The 6,073-nt window shown below is 41.1% G+C and overlaps 1 pseudogene; it reads left to right on the top strand.

The window, feature by feature from the left end:
* Positions 1 to 1,114: 1,114 nt before the first annotated feature.
* On the top strand, positions 1,115 to 5,587 carry LOC142427683 (ferroportin-like; annotated as a pseudogene).
* The last annotated feature ends 486 nt before the right edge of the window (positions 5,588 to 6,073 follow it).

Here is a 6,073-nt window from a genome sequence, read left to right as displayed (position 1 = left end):
ATTTTAGATAAAGAAGCACAGGCCTCGCCTTTGAGCCTCCCTGTTCATATTCTAGAAAAGGCTACATTTTCCTGTGACCTAAATGTGTTCAGCCATGGCGAGGATCCCTCATCCTTGTCCTCAATGTCTATGAGATGGAGAGGCTGAAGCCCACCCTGCAAGACTGTGGTTTTCAAGTGGCCATTCATGGGTTGTGAAATCAGTGTAGTGCCCTGCTTTCTTCCTTAAAGGGATGGGATAGAGACCAGCAGGGCATCCTATGCAGTAAAGGTAGCTATTGTCCTGTTTTCTGTTTCTTGGATTCATAAAATAAAATATATACTTCTCTGGGTCATGGGCTAAAACATTTGAAAAGTTGTTCTGAGCTGTGCCCACCTAGGGAGAGTAGCCTTTCCCATACTGACAGCTGGCTGACCAAAACTCCCATGGCAGGGATGAGTCCTGAGCCTCTACCTTCGTTTTGTAGTGCTGCTCTGGCACAAATATCAGAGGCTATAAAACAATTATTGTCTCAGTTATTTTTTATATATTTTAATCATTTTATTAAGGGCTCATACAACTCTTACCACAATCCATACATACATCCATTGTGTAAAGCACATTTGCACATTCATTGCCGTCATCATTCTCAAAGCATTTGCTCTCCACCTAAGCCCCTGGCATCAGGTCCTCATTTTTCCCCTTCCTCTCCATTACCCCCTCCCTCATGAACCCTTGGCCATTCTCTACCTGCAGAGTTCAAATGTGTCTGTGTTTGTGGTAGAGCTCTTTGAAAACAGCCTTCTCCTGACTTGAGTTAATGGGCTGGTGATGGCAGAGTCTGTCTGGTCTTGGTAGTTGGGTAGCTAAAAATGCCAGACTTACAGTGGCCCAGACTTCCCTGGGGGTTCAGGCTTTTGTTATGCCATACAGAATCATCCTGGTCATGATGTTACCGCATCAATCCAAGCATCATGGATGGGCTCTTACTTCCTGCTCTCTCGTGATCAAATATTGCAAATACTGTTACTCAATCACAATAGCAAGGGACTGGATTGTCATTGCAGGCAAAGAAATGGGCAGACATGAAGGCTAAAATATACAGGCTCAATCAGTCAGCCCACATATTGGCCCCATGGCTGTTGACCAGATTATGATTTTCGATTCTCCCGTCATTGGATGTGGGTTCACTTCAGGATGAAATCTGGTGTCCATGTGTGGCGTACTTTCTACTGTGGAACTTTTACTGGAAAACCCCTGCTCTAGCTATGAAAGCTATCCTGTATTGAAATAATTGAATTTACACAAAGATAATTGAGCCAACCCCCTGCAGGGAACCCACTTAATAGGTGAGAAAGACCCGAACATCCTTGAGCTTGAACATGCACAAGATCCCAGTTGGGCCTCCTGGATGGCAGAGCCCTCCCATACCCTCTGAGACAGAATCAGCTTATATTTCTCGCCAGCATGCGTCTTATTTTCCTTTATCTGAGGGTCCCAGGCTTCAACTATCCTAGGCTTTGACGGGATTCGCCTATACTCAGAGACTGAACATATCCATCCTCAGTATTCCATTGGGAGCTTCCAGATTATTGAGAACTGAGGCTTTTACTTAGCTATGCTGAAAATGTGACCTGGTTTGAGCTAGTCTGATCTCAGGATTTGCACAACTTGACATTTTGATCTTGTGTGTTTTTCTCTACATTCATGCCTGAAAGTCCTTTGGTCTTGTTTGTTTTATATATATATATAATATATATATATAATATATATATATATATCTCCAAAGGCCCTTCTGCCATGATTTACTTTACCTTTCTTTTAAAAAAAAATCATTTTATTGGGGGCTCATACAACGCTTATCACAATCCATACATACACCCATTGTGTGAAGCACATTTGTACATTTGTTGCCATCATCATTCTGTAAACATTTACTCTCCACTTAAGCAATTGGTATCAGCTCCTTATTTTATCCCCTACCCAACCCTCCCTCCCTCATGAATCCTCAATAATTTTTTCAGTGTTTTTTTAAAAAATCATTTTATTGGGGGCTAACTCTCAATAATTTATAAAGTAATTTTGTCATGTCTTACACTGACTGGTGTCTCCCTTTACCCACTTTTCTGTTGTCCTTCCCCCTGGAAGGATGTTCTATGTAGATCATTGTGATTGGTTTCCCCTTTGTACCCCACCTTCCCCTTCCCCTCCTGGTATTAATACTCTCATTATTGGTCCTGAGGGGCTTATCTGTCTTGGATTCCCTGTGTTTCCAGCTTTTATCTGTACCAGTGTACATCCTCTCATCTAGCAAGATTTGTAAGGTAGAAATGGGATCATGATGGGGGTGGGGAGGGAAGAAAACATTAAAGAACTATAGGAAAGTTGTATGTTTCATTGGTGCCATACTGCACCCTGACTGGCGCATCTCCTCCCCGTGACCCTTCTGTAAGGGGATGTCCAGTTGCCTACAGATAGGCTTTGGGTCTCCACTCCACACTCCCCCTCACTCACAATGATGTGATTTTTTGTTCTTTGATGCCTGATACCTGATCCTATTGACACCTCGTGATCACGCAGGCTGGTGTACTTCTTCCATGTGGGCTTTGTTACTTCTGAGCTAGATGGCCACTTGTTTATCTTCTAGCCTTTAAGACCCCAGACACTATATCTTTTGATAGCCAGGCACCATCAGCTTTCTTCACCACATTTGCTTATGCACCCGCTTTGTCTTCAGTGATCATGTCGGGAAGGTGAGCTTCATGGAATGTCAGTTTAATAGAACAAAGTGTTCTTGTGTCGAGGGAGTACTTGAGTAGAGGCCCAGTGTCCATGTGCTACCTTAATACTAAACCTATAAATATTTGTACATAGATCTATTTCCCCAATGTTATCTATAGATATATTTACATATGTACATACCTGTATTTAGACCTCTATAAATGCCCTTTGCTTCCAGTTCTTTCCTCTAGTTCCTTTGACTTTCCTCTTGTCCCACTATCATGCTCAGTCTTCATTTGGGTTTCAGTAATTCCTCTCGGTTACATTGCCCTGGATCAAGCCCCTACCAGGCCTCCTACATTCTCCCCGCCATCGATTTTGGATCATTGTTGTTCCCTTGTCCCTGGGTTTGTTAACACCTTTCCCCCCTGCCTTCCCCTCTCCCATGTCCCTTCTGGAACCATTGGTGCCCTTGTTTTCTCCTCCAGATTGTTTATCCCGCCCATCTTATCTAAGTAGACCTGTAGAGATCTTGTTTTCTGTCTGTTTTTTCTTTCTTTTTTTTAAATTTTTTTCGAATCGGGCTTTATTGAAGCCTGTTTCTTCTTTTGAAGCTCTCCATACCAGGCTCATTCAAGGAGAGCCACTGCCCACAATTACCACCTTCAGAAACTGCCTAAAGCCACCTCTACACCTGAAACATGCATGTCAAATGGGCAGGTGTGTTGCTACAACCATCACTCCAGAAAGGAGTCATAACTCTGTGCTCATAATCACTGTCAGTCTACTGTTTGCAGGTGTCATTGCTGCTTAAATCAGTCGTTGGTCTTTTGACTTTGCTGTGACACAGCTTAGGGAAGAACATGGAAAGGAACCAGAAAGAGGCGGTATGGATGCGACCAGAAGTCCATGGACTATTTCACCATGGTCATCCTGGCTCCAAATCCTGAGGTGCTTGGATTGCTCATACTTTGTGGAAATGGGCCACATCATTGGTTTCCAATCTGTCAAAAAAAAATCCCTGGGCAACCAACCCTCTGTGTGTGGTCCTAATGAAACAGAAGTCACAAATGAAAATCAAATTAATACGCTGATTATATAAAACAGCTTAACTGTTAACCCTGTTGCTGGTTTCTACTCGTGTCAACAGTTCCAGTCTCGGGAACCCACAGTGGGCCGCTACGAGTCAGCATTGCCTCGATGGCAGTGAGTTTGACTTGGTTTATCCCTGTTACTAGACTCTATAGAGCACATGTGTTTACTTTATACTTTGTTTCTATAAATTGTCGGATGTTCCTCTCTAGTTTTGCCACAGCTAGACCTTGTATGCTAATGGTGTGGAATGATTTGGAAAAGGAAATCAATAATGGTTATATAACATGAAGAATCTAATCAGTGGCACTGAATTATACATGTAGAAGTTATTGAATTAGAGAATGTGTTATCATGTATATTTCTGCCACAATTAAAAAAAAATTACATGAATAACAACGAGTATGAGGAAGATGAAATTGTTCTATATTTGATTGTGGTAATGATTGTAAAATTATTCTTGATATGATTGAACTATTAAATTACATGACATGTGGATGAAGTCCCAATAAAATTGTTAAAAATACATTTTTAAAAATTAGCAGATATTAGATGGTTAATTTCCAGTGTGTTTCAAGATAGAAAAGTGATAGAAGAAAAATATGGTTTACATATGGAAAATAAAATGGTAACATCAAGTGTTTGCTATTTTTCATGAGCAAACAGATTAATTCAGATATATTAACTTTCCCTAAAATTCATTCAAGTTTAGTTTCTTTGGTATCTTATTTACATTTATATTATGAAAATAAATAAATGCAGAGGGGAGGGAGGGGAAAAAAATAGAGGACCTGATGCAAAGGGCTTAAGTGGAGAGCAAATGCTTTGAGAATGATTGGGGCAGGGAATGTATGGATGTGCTTTATACAATTGATGTATGTATATGTATGGATTGTGATAAGAGTTCTATGAGTCCCTAATAAAATGTAAAAAAAGAAAAGAGGAGAAAAAATGATTAGGGAAAAGAATGTACAGATGTGCTTTATACAATTGATGTATGTATATGTATGAACTGTGATAAGAGTTGTATGAGCCCCTAATAAATTGTTTAAATAATAAAAAAAGGAAATAAAATAAATAAATGCTGCTGTACCTATGAAGACTAAAGTTGGATAATCAATTTATCCTTACTCTTCCTATTGACCTTAAGGGATGGATGTGAATGTGGAAAAACTAAATATTAGAATTTGCTAACTGTGTTTCTGAATTAAATTGAGGGAGCACCTTTATATTTTTATTATAGAGTAAGATATTTTAATACGCACATGTAATACTTCAAAAACTGACTACATGCAAGCTACAGGGAAAACTCTAGCACCTATTGAAGGAGACACAATTTAGTTCCCCGCAGCATCCCTCCATGAGGAGGTTTCAGATGCACCAGGACAGAAAGGTGCACTAAAAACCAGCAATGGTCTGTCTGATTCCACATTCCCTTTCTGCAAGCCAAATGCTTTTTGTTCAGGGAAGTATCAACCTTGGCAGAAGGTTTGCAAATATTTACATGCAGCTGCTAAGTGCCCAGGATGTATGACAAACTGCACTAGAAAAAATTACAGTGTCAAGATCAATCCATTTTCAGTGGCTTTTGTTGTTTAAAATGTGTAACTGTGTCACGCAGACTAACTCCCGAATCCATCTGCAGCTCCATGGAAGCACTGCCACGGAGAGAGCCACAGATGTTCTTCTTCTCCGCAGAAAGCCTTTCGACTTCTTAGGGCACGCTCAGAGAAGCGAGACATGGCCCAGCACCGCCATGATTCCTTGCATCGACTCTCGGGAGAAACAAGAGTAAGGTATCCGTGGTGTTTGAAATTTCGAACCTGTCCTCGCCTGAACACCTTCACTCACGACATGGTAACGTATGGTTGTAGATGGAGGTGGTGCAGTGCTCAACTGCTGAAAGCTCAGTGATTTGAAGCCAATAGCTGTTCTGGGGTGGGAAGATGTGGTTGTTGGTTTCTGTAAAGACTTAGTCTTGGAAACCCGATGGGGCAGATCTCTGTTCTGTAGGGTTGGAATTGACTGGGGGGCAACGGGCTGTTTCTTTTCTTTTTTGTATATATGTATTAGAGATTCTGCAGTTCTCCGAAGCACCAAATTTACAGCTACCGAGTCAACTCTGACTCACAGTGACCCTATAGGATGGGATAGGACTGCCCCTATTGGTTTCTGAGATTAAAACCCTTTATGGGAGTAGGAAATCTCATCTTTCACCTACACAGCAACAAGTGGGTTTGAACTGCTGACCTTGCAGTTAGCAGCCTGATATGTAACATGC

This window comes from Tenrec ecaudatus, chromosome 15 (genome assembly GCF_050624435.1).
Source record: "Tenrec ecaudatus isolate mTenEca1 chromosome 15, mTenEca1.hap1, whole genome shotgun sequence".
Taxonomy (NCBI): domain Eukaryota; kingdom Metazoa; phylum Chordata; class Mammalia; order Afrosoricida; family Tenrecidae; genus Tenrec; species Tenrec ecaudatus.
Note: the sequence above shows the minus strand (reverse complement) of the source record. Positions and strands in the feature narration are given on the sequence as shown.